The sequence below is a fragment of the Sorex fumeus genome, unplaced genomic scaffold, assembly GCF_029834395.1.
Source record: "Sorex fumeus unplaced genomic scaffold, SorFum_2.1 ptg000080l, whole genome shotgun sequence".
In the NCBI taxonomy this organism is placed as follows: Eukaryota; Metazoa; Chordata; class Mammalia; order Eulipotyphla; family Soricidae; genus Sorex; species Sorex fumeus.
In genome coordinates, this window is record NW_026606137.1 from 3,434,025 (window position 1) to 3,449,667 (window position 15,643).

Here is a 15,643-nt window from a genome sequence, read left to right on the forward strand (position 1 = left end):
GGGGGGGAGGAAAGTTATTCGTATGCACCTGATTTCTTTTCCCTCATTTCTGATGTTCTAATTTTTGCCTAAGTCCCTTCTAACCCTAGGGGTCTCATATGATAACTGAGAATAACAAGAATCCCCAGTAGCCCCCGCACCAGGCTGCATGTGCTAACGAGAAGAGCAGAGGCTGGTAGCAGTCATCTGGAATTCTTTCACCCGTGCTCAGAGTCCAACAGCTCCTGTATTCTCAAGTAATCCGGCATCTGTGCTTTTGCTTCTTATCTCTTGATACTTTTTTTCTCATGAACACTAAAATATTTTCAAGACCTCCTAAGCCCCTTCCACATTCCAGCATGCATATCTGGCTGCCACTGTTTCCCTTTTCCTCAACCCGTTCCGAGTTGCAAGACTTATACAAGGTTTTCCTTTCTCCATCTCTTGCTCATTCCTTAACCCATTGGTCAGTGCCGAGACCTCCAAGCCTACTCGAATTGGAGTCGAGCATCTTCCACCCAGATCCTCCAAATTCCAGTAGGTGGGGGTCACACCCACCACCTGGCCCCCTGGCGCCGTGTAATCCCATCAGCGGCCAAGACTCAGAGACTATAAAATCCAGATCCCGGACGAGAGCAGAACTTACATAATTTATTAATAATTCATCACAAGAACCAGATGCGGGGCTGGAGCAATAGTAGAGAGGTCGAGCTCTTGCTTTGCATATAGCCAACCCAAGTTTGATCTCCAGCAACTCATTTGGTCCCCTGAGCTTGCCCTGAGTGAACGCTGAGGACAAAGGTAGACTCAGTCCTAAGCACTGTCAGATGTAGCTCCCTCTCCAAAAATAAAAAGAATCAGATAAATCTATTAATTAACTTCATTTCATTAAAATAGCGACATAAGAGCATTATTTAAGCTTCGGTCAGATGTGTGGATAAAAATAAATATGTGAGGGGCTGGAGAGATAGCACAGTGGGTAGGGTGTTTGCCTTGCATGTGGCCGGTCCGGGTTCGATTCCCAGCATCCCATATGGTCCCCTGAGCACCGCCAGGAATAACTCCTGAGTGCAGAACCAGGAGTTATCCCTATGCATCGCTGTGCATTGCCGGGTGTGACCCAAAAAGCAAATAAATAAATAAATAAATAAATATGTGCTATGAGAGCTATATTATTGAGAGCGATATCTTTTTTACAAGATATGCAGATAGCATATCGAATACACAGCGGATAGCTTGCCAGGCTCTTCCGTGCGGGCGGAATACTCTCGGTAGCTTGCCAGTCTTTCCGAGAGGTATAGAGGCTTTTGGGGTGACCTCTAATCCCCCTTGTAGGTGTTACCATATTTGAACCCTATCAAATATGGTACGACAATTCCAGAAGACAGGTATTTAGTGTCTTATGATGGGTCCGGAAAGCGTCCTGGAGTGTGGCGACGGCTGGGTAGTGGAAGTAGTGTCGAGAGTGGAAGTCTGCCAGTGGGGTATTTATCTGGGTAGGGTGGGTCTCCTGTGCACAATTCGATCCCTGGGTGGTTGATGGAAGCAGACAGGGCAGGGTAGGGTGGGGCTCCTGATTAGAATCCCTTTGTCACCTGTGGTGGTGGGAGCAAGCAGAGAAGCTCTGTCCCTGGGTCCGGCGAGCCTGGAGTCCAAGGTCTCAGAGAGTTCCGCTTACCTTGTTCTGTGGGTCTTCAGTTGTGCGTGGGTCTCGGCCGGAGCTGCCGCGCGGGTCCGGAAAGCGTCCTAGAGTGTGGCGACGGCTGGGTAGTGGAAGTAGTGTCCAAAACCAGTAACTACAACTGGTCTCATTCACCTGACCCTGAAGGCTTCACCGACATGGCAGTAACTACAACTGGTCTCATTCACCTGACCCTGAAGGCTTCACCGACATGGCAGCACTGAGAAGGATGAGAAAGGAGAGGCCGACAAAATCTCAAGGCCGACCTAGGCTGCCACAACGAAGGAAGACAAAAATGATCGTCTGTACTTTCAATGCACGTACGCTAGCATCAGATGCATCCATCGAGGACCTGATGGTACAAGCGCGAATGATCAAGTACGACATCATTGGTCTGACCGAGACAAGAAGGCACGAATCTCACCATGCCGTTTTCGACACTGGAGAAGAATTGTTCCTCGGAACATGCGATAAAAGAGGTGTTGGAGGCGTCGGTGTCCTTGTCAACACAAACTTGGCCAAGAGCATTGATTCATTCGAATGCCTAACAACCCGAATCGGACGTTTACATTTGAATAGATGTGGCTCACTGCCTGCAGTTTCTATCTTCGTTGTCTACGCACCAACATCTCATTATGATGAAAGAGAAATCGAGAAGTTCTACATGGAGCTAGAGAAGTTCTATAAAGAAGACCACACCTTCTACAAGATCATTGTGGGTGATTTTAATGCCAAGATAGGACCGAGAAGATCAGCTGAAGAACTTCACATCGGAACCCATGGCCTAGAATGGAACGAACAGGGTGAGAGACTGTCTGAGTTCATCATGTCGACCAAGACCATTCATGGTAACTCACAGTTCCAGAAGGCAGAATCTAAACGATGGACATGGGAGTCTCCCGGTGGACGATTCCACAACGAAATAGACCACATCATATTCAATCGACGGTTTTGCCTGACTGATGTCGCTGTTGTCCCAAAATTTCGAACGGGATCGGACCACCGTCTCCTTCATGCAAAATTCTACTTCACAGAGCAGGGAGAAAGGGCTGCAAAGTTCAAAAAGAGAACTCCCAGAACGACCACCAACTGGGAACTCTTTGGTACTATTGCGGCAACATGGGAAGATGCCATTGTTGACAACATTGACGAGGAATACGATCGACTGGTTCAGCACCTCCATGAATGTGCGAGGAACGCCAAGAGAGAGATAGCCACAAAAAGTCGCCTATCTTCGAAAACTCTTGAGCTAATTCGCCAGCGTGGTTTGGCGCATGCCTCAGGCAACCGCAAGCTAACGTCCGAGCTTGCAAAGCAGTGCAGAGATGCGATCAAGGAAGACCTCAAAGAGAGAAGAGCAGAAGTACTGGTAGATGCGGCAGAAGCCGGGAAAAGTATTCGTAACGCCCGCCTGTCCTTCGCCAACTATAAGACCAAGATGACTGCCCTCCGACGTCCTGATGGATCCATCACATCCTCCAGAACGGCAATGGAGAAGATTATCCATGACTTCTACTCAAATCTCTTCGATAGCCATGTCCACTTGCCGACATACCAAATTCCACAGGATGGGTATGTCGTTCCCAACGTTCTCCCTTCCGAAATCCGACACGCCATTTCATCAGTAAAGAAGCAAACAGCACCCGGCCCAGACAAGGTCAGACCTGAACACCTGAAGAACCTGCCGTCAGTACTCATCAATACACTGGCTCGGCTCTTCACTCGCTACCTGTCTGAATGCAAGGTTCCATCTCAATGGAAAACCAGCAGGACCGTACTACTGTTCAAGAAGGGAGACATCCATGACATTGGCAACTATCGCCCGATCTGCCTATTGTCTGTCATCTACAAGTTGTTCACTCGAGTCATCCTGAATAGGATTGGCAGAACACTAGATGAAGGACAACCATGTGAGCAAGCAGGGTTCCGCAAAGGATTCAGCACCATCGACCATATCCACACGATAACCAAGCTCATTGAGGTTTCTCGGGAGTTCAAGATGCCGCTCTGCTTAACGTTCATTGATTTAAAGAAGGCCTTTGATTCTGTTGAGACGGAAGCGGTCATTGAAGCCCTAGCCAATCAGGGCATTCAAGCCCAATACATCAGGATCCTCCGTGAGCTGTATTGCGGATTCACTACCAGGATCTCACCATTCTACAAAGAAGTGATCGTTGATGTCAAGAGAGGGTTGCGGCAGGGTGATACCATTTCACCAAAACTCTTCAGTGCCACCCTCGAGAACATCATGCGACGACTGGAATGGGAAGGAATGGGAGTGAAGATAGATGGTCGGCAACTACACCACCTCCGCTTTGCTGATGACATTGTTTTAATAACACCAAACATCAGCCAAGCGGCACAAATGCTGGCCGACTTTGACCGTGAGTGTGGAAAGGTAGGACTACAGCTGAATCTTACGAAGACAATGTTTATGAGAAACAGCCTTGTTCCTGACGCCCCATTCGCTCTCAATGGAACGACCATCTCCGAATGCAACAGCTATGTGTACCTAGGTCGAGAGGTGAACATGACAAATGACCTGGCACCCGAGCTGCGCAGGAGGAAGAGAGCGGCTTGGAATGCCTTCAAGAACGTCGAAGAAATAGCTAAGAGGACGAAGAACCTCCGGCTCCGGGCACATCTCTTTGATTCCACTGTTCTTCCTGCATTAACATATGCCTCAGAGACCTGGGCCCTACGCAAACAAGATGAGAACGCCATTCAGGTCTCCCAAAGAAGAATAGAAAGAGCTATGCTTGGAATATCACGTTTCACTCAAATGAGAGAACGAATCCGGAGTTCTGACATCCGTCGACGATCAAGGATCAGGGACACTGTCTCATTTGCCAAGGTGTCGAAAATCAGATGGGCTGGTCACGTAATGAGATTTAAAGACGACCGCTGGACTAGAGCTGTTACTGATTGGATTCCACGGGATGTCAAGAGACCGCGTGGCCGCCCACCTACCAGATGGTCAGACTTCTTTGTCAAGATCATGAACGATCGGTTTGAGGCCCTCCATGTTCCCGGAGCGAAGAGATGCCATTGGGCTACACTAGCACGCGACAGGGACAAATGGAGACGTTACTGGCGCCCGCTCGAGCAAATCGACGACTAGCGGGAAGTTAAGTGATTAAGTGATGCAGATAGCACTATAAATTTGGTTTCAACACAAACCTTTCCTAGTTGACTAAGAACCATTGCCTCAAAACAAGCGTGTCTGCAGGTTTGCTTGAATACCTTTATAGACTGCTTCAGGTCCTTTTGGTTACATCTCTTACACCAGCACTAATACTGATGTCATTGATTCTTGCAGGAGTATGCTGTGTCTTGCCTTCACTAGGACCTGTCTGTTTCTACCACAAGCTCCCTAGCATTAATATATGTCAACAGAAAATGTTTGAATTGGGCTACTTTAACGTGAACATGTGCATTCTCTTTCTGCCCATCAAGATACACTTCGGTGATCCTCAAAAGGTCTCAGAGGATCAAACCTCTCTTCCAGGTATCTTGAGCTGTCTTTTCTCTTTTTTTCACTACTACTTTCCCTACTCATGCACCGGGATGAGCTCCCCAAAAAATAAGCTCTGTGTTCGCCTTTGTCTCAGACTCCGCCATCAGAGGACTACACGATAAGAAGAGGTTATTTCCCTCCCCATCTGAAACCATCTTGTTTCTGTTCCCGAGCTTTATATCACTAATGTGCAACAGCTACGCTTTATCTGAGGAGGAAATCCCTTGTCTCTGATGGACCTGACTTCTTCATTTCCTGTGAATAGCAAAGCTATCTGCATCTGTAGGGTCTGAGGACTGTACTGAGAATATTTGTCTACCTCTGCTGGAAGCCCTTCTGAGTAGCCAGGCTCCTTGAGTTGGAAACATAAGGATTTCTAATGAAAAAGAATCACACAGTAAAAACAGAAAGAATGAAAAGAAAACAAACCAATAAAGACCCTATCCTATCATAATATTTGAGGTTCTGCTATTTGCTGCCTTTGGAGGGAGTTCAAAATAAATGAAGGAAATGTGTATTTTATTAAATGTTAATATTTAGAAGATGTTAGGGGGGAGTAGAAAGATAAATGCTTCCAATCACATTTGCAAATATGAAGCATCTCCTAGACCCTAAAAAATGATTAGATGTTTTCCTTTAATTTGTGACACCTACTCAGTTGGGGAAGTAATGCCTGGGACCAACTAGAACATTGTGATAGGAGTAGGCACGTTGCACGTGCATCCGACCAACAAAACCGAGGACCATGCTGTGCGCTCAGCCTGGGCTGTGCTACAATAACAAGCCCTTTCTGGCCAAGTTGCAGCTGCCCATCGGCCTCCTCCACAGGAAGGACCCATTGCTTCTGACCCTCAGAGATCGCCTATAATAAACTCTATCCTTCCCTTGCAACATCTGCTATTGTTAACCTGATCTCTGTTTGTCTTGAAGTATAAATAGGCCGCAAATTTCAAGAGTTCAGAATACACTGAACCGTGACAGCATTGCTTCTTCCTTTTCTTCTTGGTAAGAGCCTTAGCCCTCTCTTGGGTTTTGGAATTCGTTTTTAGAACAACAATGGAATAAAATGAAGAGAAAGATTTGAGAGGTTCAGGAGTACTCCAGGGGAGTGAAAAATGTAGAGTCATTCCTTGCTTTTGTCTTCCTGTCATTGCAGTGATGCATGTTGGCTAGGGAATTGAGGCCATACCAAAGTTGACTTGGGCCTAGAGAATAAAACAACTTTTGAATGAATTATATGTTTAATCCTAATGCATTTTTTAAAAAATATTGCGATGCACATATATATTTTTTTAATTTGATAAGAGCAAACGCTTTGTGCTCGGACATGCCCATTTTATGGAAAGAAGACAGATGGGTTCAGAAGAGAAGACGTTCTTGTCTTTTCCTTGAGGTGGAATATTTATTGATAAAAAGCAAATTATTGAAGCCTGGCAGTCCTTGATTCTGAGTCTAGACCAGACCAGAGGTAAACTTAACTCCATTATTTTGAATCACACTTATCCTTACAATGGATGAAATGAGTAATTATTGCATAGAACTCAAAGTGGCAAATGCATACAAAATTATCAATGCATACAAAATGTGAGTTATTTTCTGTGTGTTTAATAAATATTAGATGATTAGAATTTCCTTGTAGGTACGATTTTACCTTCAGGTGTGGCTCAGAAAGTCTCACAGTTCATTTATCTAAACTGCCTCAGAGAGAGGGGAATCATTTCCATATGTATCTCCAGCTGAGAGGTTAAAACAGATAAAATGCTTAAAAGAGTGCCTAGCAGTTTGTAAACACTTGATAAATGTTAGCTATTCATCACCATCATGATTAATGTGTCATTAATAATGTAAAACTATCCTTATTATGATAACCAGTTTATTGAATGAGCTAAACTCAGCAGGTGGATGAGAGGAAATTTAGTCTTTCCAACCAATTCTCATTTAAATTTGTACTGCCAAATGATTTGTCACAGACTCTGAACAAAACCCTGGGTAGATGACAAAGCTTTTCTGATTGTTTGTAGATATGAAGAATTCCAATCTAATCCAATGAAATATCAAATCCTCTGGAAAATATCTTCCTTCCCTTAGCTGGATATGCCTCAGGATGAGAAATATGTGACCGGAAAAAAACCGTTGTTGCTTTGTAACACTTCCCTGCCCGGTTCTTCTTCCTTCACTCATTATGCCACCTCTTAGAGCCTGGTCTTGAGACACAACGAGAAAAATAAGAGAAGATGTTCTTGACTAAGAACATTTGTGATCTAGTATTCATGTTCTCTGAGCTCTGCTGATATCCAAACTCACTCTTCTTTGAGTCAGACCTTCCTTAGGGTTTCAGAGAGATATTCATTAGTGATCTTCCTGGCTCGGGTGACTTTTGCTTCTGTAGACTGCTGAAGAGTTCTCTGGGGGCCTGTCGTATCCAGCATGTACACTTCACTTGGGGTCACCTCATACCTCTTGAGTCTCTGTTTAAATGGCCATGATATACGACAGTCACAGAACTCTATCTACCCAGTTAGTCAGGCATCATTTCTCAGCAAACTGAGAAGTAGAATTCCCTTCAACCCTAGTCACTTTAGTTCGTCTCTTATCCATAGATGCTTTAAGTTAAACAAGAGTCTCTTCTTATTCTCTCCTTGGGGACCTTTAAAGACTGATTATTTTGCAGAGCACAGTAAGAGCAGAAGTACAACCTTATCCTGTGAGAAAAGATGGAAAACGTATAGCACATTGCTAATTAACCACAAATGGTCCTCAGAAAGTTCTCTTCCACCTTCCAATTAATTCTTATCTTATAAATCTTGGAAATACCTGATGTGTCAGAGAGGTAATGGACAAACTAGATTTTAACCACTTCCTTTAAAAGCTTAACACAGTATCACCTTACTCTCTGCTGGCTAAACCAGCAAATACTCATTATGCAAATTTCAATGGAAACATTCAAAATTAAGGGTCTGGATTGATAGCATAGTGGGTAGGGCATTTGCCTTGCACGAGGCCAACCCAGGTTCGATTCCCAGCATTCCATATGGTCCCTTGAGAACCAACAGGAGTAATTCCTGAGTGCAGAGCCAGGAGGAACCCCTGTGCATTGCAGACCGTGACCCAAAAAGGAAAACAAAACAAAAAACAAACAAAAAAACCAAACAGCATAAACTGTTCTTTCTCACATTGATGATTTTAGGACCTCAAAGTTACTTTATTTTCTTCAAAAAGCCACTCCGAAAAGTAGACAGAGCAGTATCACTACTCCATTTTACAGATAAAAAAAATAGGCTCAAGGAGGTTATATGACTTGCTGAAAGTCACAGCGCTGAATTTTTCAAGGAGAATTGAGGAGACCCAAACATTCCCTACCTCACCGCTTTCTCCTAAATGCAGGTAAGTTCTGAAAAGTAAACCAGCAAGAATTCAAAAGGCATGGCTTTCAGAGGCCTCCAAAATTTCAAACTTTTGGTTATAAGGATCTCCCAGAAAACCTAGTAATTCATAGAATTAATTTTTTAATGTATTCTAGTATCAGGATGTGGGGGAAACATTTGGTCTGAAGGGGGAAATGAAAGAAAAGCAGTGGAGGCATCCGATTTCTCTCCGCAAATTGGGAAGCTGGATTTCAAGTTTCTTGAACACACTCCCACATTGCCCTTTTGTACCTTGCCATTTGCTCGACAATATTCATGGAGTTGAAGCCAGCCCCTTGAAAGGACATCGTGAGAATGGACTGCATGCAGAACATGGACAGACATTGAGCACAGTTCCGGGTGATGAATGTCACTAATACTAGAAGTGCTTGCCTATGCAGCACAGAGAGTTGTTATTTTATTATTTTTTTCTCAACCAGATGTAATAAAAGAAAATGCACGAGGAAAAGCAAAGAAATCAGAAGCGCCAACTTCAAGACAGCCATCTCTCAGAGGAAACAAGGAAATGCAGTTGGAATGAAGGAGGGGCCTTGAGAAGGTTTCCATTGCTTGAAATGTTTTTGTTTTTGGAGAGTGGGGGGAGAGCAAAAGAGATAGGACAGTGGGTAAGGTGCTTGCTTTGAATGTGACTGACCTGGGGTTGATTTCTGGAAACCCATAAGGTCCCTGAGCTCTTCAGGAGTAAGCCCTGAGTGCAGAGCCAGGAATAATTCCTGAATACAGCTGGTGTGGCCGAAAACCCAGAAAAAAGGGGGATGGTATGCACTTGGGTATTTATGATGCTCTTTTTTATGCCTGGCAGGTAAAACCGTTTAAAATCAAAATTTAATAATAACAAAGGATGTTACTAATATTTGAAATACAGATTTTTTAATATGCTACTTGGTGTTAAATCATTCATTGAAAAACAATTTTACTCATTAAAGTATTTTTATACAATAAGGTCAACAGAAGGCTAAACGCTGGAATATTTTTGGAATAATGCCCAAATGGGTGAACCAGAGAGAGAGAGTTCAGGTGCTAAGGCACTTGCCTTGCACACAGCCAACTCTTGTTTGGTCCCTGCACTGCATATAGTCACTTTAAACACAGACAGGAGTGATCCCTGAGTACAGAACTGGCAGTAGGCTCTGAGCACCAGCCTAGGTGGCCCCCAAACCAAAACCAAAACCACCAAAAAAGCTCAAACAAGCTGATAAGAGTTATAGAGTTTGGGAACTTGATGACTTTCTCTTCTCTCTTGGTTTAGCTAACCCCTGTTCCCCACAGAGCTGCTGTTTCCCTGCCCATCATGACCTAGCTCCTTCCTTTTGCCTTTGGGTCCTAGACTCTAGTTACAAAGTTACAATCCCTGGGAGCTGGAGAAATAACACAGTGGGTAGGGCGTTTGCCTTGCACGCGAACAACCAGGGTTCGATTCCCAGCATCACATATGGTCCCCTGAGCACCGCCGGGGGTAATTCCTGAGCATCACCAGGTATGACCGAAAAAAGCAAAAAAAAAAAAAAAAAAGTTACAACCCAAATTAAGGTCTAACCAATCATAGCTGTCTTATTCCTTTGGTCCCGGCAATTAATGTTTAAATAGAAATTAACAGTTAATAATCAGATAATTAATGATTACTATCATGGTCACGGTCCTCTCATTATTCATCAATTTGCTAGAGCGGGCCCAGTAACATCTCCATCGTGAGACTTGTTGTTACTGTGTTTGGTATATTGAATACGTCACGGGGAGCTGGCCAGGCTTTGCCGTGTGGGCGAGATACTCTCGGTAGCTTGCCGGGCTCTCCGAGAGGGGTGGAGGAATCGAACCCAGCTCGGCCAGGCTGGCTGAGCACAAGGCAAACACCCTACCGCTGTGCTATTGCTCCAGCCCAATGATTACTATATTAAAAATAATATTATTATGACATTGAGAGAAAAAGAATGATTGTTGGCTGAGATTACTCAACAGGAATCAGTGAGGCAACAGCTCTCTCTCTCTCTCTCTCTCTCTCTCTCTCTCTGAGTGAGATTTTGCCAGGACGTTTTTGTCGACAAGCAAAAGGAGGAAGAAAACGGGTATAGTCAGTGCTGAATCCTAGGTTCCCATAACAAATATCCTCATGGTCCTTGTAACTCTTTAATTCTACTAGGATCCAAGTAGAATTGAAAGAGTTACTCATTGTTTGAAGTAGTTTCATATAATGTCAACAGAAGGCTAAATGCTGGTATATTTTCTGAATAAACCCCAAACAGGTAAGCAGAAGAGGTAGTTCAGGTGTTAACGTGTTTGCCTTGCATGTACCTGACCCAAATTTGATCTTGGTCACATAGGATCACTTCAAGCACAGCCAGGAGTGATCCTTAAGTGCAGAACTGGGACTAAGCTCTAAGCACCACCAGATGTGCTTCTCAGAGACAAAAGTCAAATATTCAAATATTTACTTAAGTGTTGCTTAAGATTTTTAAGGTTGAGACCCACTTACTGGTTAGTACTACAAATAAAGCCCACCTGATAGGCAAGGAAAAAATGGGAATTCTGAGAAAAAAAAGGAAAAGGGACACAGATGTAGTTACATGAGGTGTCCACCACATTCTCAACAGAGTCTGTTAAGAAATAAAGCAAATAAATGTTCCAGGCAAAGGTGAAGGTATACTCCTAGATTTTCTTAGACCCTCAAATTTTTACAAGTGTCTAATTCTCAACATTCCTGATAGCTCAGCAAGGTATCCCAGTATAGAGAACTTTGATTTACATCAAATATTTTTGCTAATGACTTAATAATTCTGCACCTTCTCAAGCATTAAAGTGTTAAAGAGGCTTACTGAGTACAAAACATTCTTCATCATAGTCAAAGAGCCGTCATAGAGTCTGGGAGATACCACAAAGTTTAGGGGTATATGCCTTGCATGCACCAGAGCAGTCAAATCCCTGGCACCACATTTCTCACCACTCCCAGATACAACTGAGTATAGCTCTGGGGTTCCCTAAGAACTACCAAGTAGCCATGAGGATTCCTGGCACCACAGGGCCCAAATCACAACATCTTCACACCCTAGCATTAAGCCAACTAATTCATTTGGCTAAGAATCACAAGGAGAAATCTCCAGTACAGGGCAGCTAAAACTACTTGGGAGACCCTCACCCCTAAAAAAATAGCATTGCTGAAATTAGACTATAGATCAAACATGATTGCCACTCAATGCCTCTTTTGGAAACCACAACACCCAAAAGAAGAGAAAGAACAAAAGGGAATGCCCTGCCACAGAGGCAGGGTGGGATGGGGGGAAAGTGGGGTGGGAGGGATATTGGGACCCGTGGTGTTGGAAAATGGGCACTGGTGGAGGGATGGGTACTCGATCATTGTATAATTGAAACCCAAGCACAAAAATTTGTAAGTCTACAACTGTACCTCATGGTGTTTCACTAATAAAAATTTTAAAAATATAGTATTTGCTTTTGAAACTTTAAGCTTGAGAATATCTGGGTCAAGTAGACATGGTAGAAGAGAGATGCAGAATCTCTCAGTTTCCTTCAACTCATGCCACATGGAAAAATGTCTACACATCTTTAAACAATTCTTACTTCTCTCTGTCACTGTGCTCTTACACTCTGTGCATCTTACTACTCTTATTCAGTGACATGGTGCATTATCCAGTGGTCTCATACCATAAGCACACTCATTCTATAATGCATCTTTCCTCTGAAAAAGGAAGATGACGGAAATGTTGCCCTTGGAAAGTGGAATCACCACAAAGGAGTCACTAATATCCATAACCTACAAACGTAGATCTAGTTGTTATTGTAAACTTTCTAAAGGATGCAGATAAATAATAATAAACTTTTTTTCAGTTTATCATTCAATTTTTTTCAGATTAACTACTTCAAGTTTAAGCAGTAGGGTCTTGAATTTTAAGCTGAACACAGAAGGTTATAGTCTGTCAGAAGCATTAAATAGCATTTATTATCTGCAGATAGAGATGGTCTCAATGAAAGTGATTTATGGTATTCTCAGTTTCTTTCACATAAAATGGGAGCAACTATAAATGGAGATATAATCAAATAAAAACTTGAAAACAGCATTTGAAGTTGATAATGCTGTTCAACAGGATTATGCATGCAAGCACACTGCACCCAGACAAAAGGAAGCACACAGGCAATACTCAGGAGTTTGGAGTTCATTTCTTATTGATGTTGTGGAAAATTATCATTGTATAATGTATGGCTTATAATATATGGCATGGGAGTTCTCCTTTATGTATGTGCTCAAACTGTTAAGATATTCCATCCTGTTGTTTAAATCAGTCAAGAGTCTACACAGGACTGTTGGGAAAACTCTTTTTTTTTAATTAATTTTATTGAATCACCGTGAGATAGTTATAAGCTTTCATGTTGGGGTTACAAGCACACAATGATCAAACACTCGTCCCTCCTCCAGTGCACATTCCCCACCACCAATATCTTCAGTATACCCCCCTTTCCCACCCTCCCCCTGCCTCCATGGCAGACAAGATTCCCCATACTCTCTCTCTACTTTTGGGCATTATGGTTTGCAATGCGGATACTGAGAGGTCATCATGTTTGGTCCTTTATATACTTTCTGCACGCATCTCCTATTCCGACCGATTCCTCCAGCCCTCTTTTTCTTAACGATCCCTTCTCTATTCAAGCTGCCTTCTCCCCCAGCTCTTGAGCCAGGCTTCCAGCTATGGAGCAATCTTCCTGTCCCATGTATCTGCTGTCCTTAGGAGTCAGCCTCATGTTATGTTGTTTCATACTCCACAAATGAGTGCAGTCCTTCTATGTCTGTCCCTCTCTTTCTGACTCATTTCACTTAGCATGATACTCTCCATGTCTATCCATTTATAAGCAAAGTTCATGACTTCATCTCTCCTGACAGCTGCATAGTATTCCATTGTGTAGATGTACCAGAGTTTCTTTAGCCAGTCATCTGTTTTAGGTCACTTGGCTTGTTTCCGGATTTTGGCTATTATGAACAGTACTGCAATGAACATACAGGTACAGATGTCATTTGTACTGTGCTTTTTTGCATCCTCGGGATATATTCTCAGAAGTGGTATTGCGGGGTCATATGAAAGCTCAATTTCTAGTTTTTGAAGGACTATCCATATTGTTTTGTTGGAAAAACTCTTAACTGGCCAGAATGACCAGACCCCAATATACTGATAGAATAATTTTATGGAAATACGCAAGGAATATCCAATTCCCATTGCATCTATGAGTACAGATTTAAATTGGATATCAGTATGACACTAAAACTTCTGAAGCAAGTGATGTAGCATGATAGATAATATACCAAATTTGGAGGCAGAGCATGTGTAAGACAACTTTCTTCTTATCTTGTAAATAAGGAAATAACTTAAAACAAAGCTTCTCACCCTCATCACTTTCAACACTTGGGGCTGTATAACTCATTTTCCTAGAGTTTCGTCTGTGTATTGTTGGGTATGTAGCTTCTTAACTCTCTCACATTTGATGTTAGCAGTACCCCTTCCAGTTGAGATGCTAAAAATGTCTTCAAATATAACTAAATGGCCCTTGGGAGCAAAATTTAATCACCCCATTAAAAACCAGAGTTAGGGAACTGTTGTGAGACTCGAGATAATATCTGTTATTATCTTATAAAAGTATAAATTATGATGTAATATCTACATAATAGTAGAACTCGTTTTCTAATGCTTTAATTGGACAATAAGATTTACTGTTCAATAAATGCAATTGCTCTCATAACAAGAATTTAGTTATACTTTCAGTACAATTTATGAAACAGCATGAGTTTTGAAAAAAAAGTAAAAACAAGGCAAATTAGGGCTTTTCAGAAAGAGAATGTAGTTTTTCACTCTTGCATTTATGATACCTAAGATGGTTCCTAGCTTTTGTGAAAGAGAAAGTTTAAGAGAGATTATATTCTTTTGCAATGCACAGTTTCAAAATGCCTTTTAGTAATTCTCTCTGAATTGCATGCATTTGACATTTGAAACATCAGAAGTATTTTCAGCTCGGTGTGCATAGTCAGGAGTGTGGGTAGAGTTGTCCGAATTCAGACCAGTTCTATTTGTTTGGACCTTCTCTGCCAAAACCCAACACAATGGGTCTAATTCCCAAGCTATATTTTGAGTGGCTCATTAAATAATTAAAATCTATGCAAAACAAAGATCAGATCAGGTCTCACTGCTATATAGTTAATGTAAGTCACTGTCATTTGTAACTACAAAACTTCAATAGAATCTGCTAATTTCACTTTCTTAACATTCTTGTAAATTTCTGTTTATTCTTCCAGAGTATCTTACTTGGTGAATAGACAAACAACAAGATGCATATTAAAAGATCCATGGTGGTTCATTCTTCCACCTGGAGTTGGCTCTGGAGAGGATGGTCTTAGGCAAGGATGGATCCTCCCACCATTTCTGCCTCCTTTCTCTTTTGGTCATAGTGAGCATCATATAATTTCTCACTCAGGTATAGAGCCCTTCCCTAAGACATCCACTCAGTTTGTTGACTGGTAACCCAAAGTTCAGTGTCCAAATGGTATAAAGTGCCCTCACCAACTGCTAGATTTTGGTTTGCAATCTTCAACTTTTTCTTACTACTATATTCCTGGTTGTCAGTAAAATAATTCCAGGTCAAAAGAAATTTGTTAAAATGTCTATTCCAGGGGCTGGAGCGATAGCACAGTGGGTAGGGCGTTTGCCTTGCATGCAGCCAACATGGCCAACACAGGTTTGATTCCCAGCACCCCATATGGTCCCCCGAGCACTGCCAGGAGCAATTCCTGAGTGCAGAACCAGGAGTAACCCCTGAGCATCGCCGGGTGTGACTCAAAAAGCAAATAAATAAATAAATAAATAAAATAAAACGTCTATTCCATCAGTTTCTACTACAACCAGAATAACATCCCATTGTCTTAACATGCGCCAGGATCCTGGCTCTTATTTTTTTTATGTAGGAGTACTGCTATTTATTCAGCCACTGATTAGATGATTGAATTGGGCATGAACTTCACCTTACTTTTTTTTTTATAATTTTATTTATTTA

General features: G+C 42.4%; 1 protein-coding gene across 1 annotated transcript in view; it reads right to left on the reverse strand.

The window, feature by feature from the left end:
• PKHD1 (PKHD1 ciliary IPT domain containing fibrocystin/polyductin) overlaps positions 1-15,643 on the reverse strand; it is a 579,380-nt gene that overhangs the window by 104,179 nt on the left and 459,558 nt on the right. The gene's annotated exons all lie outside the window — the stretch shown is intronic.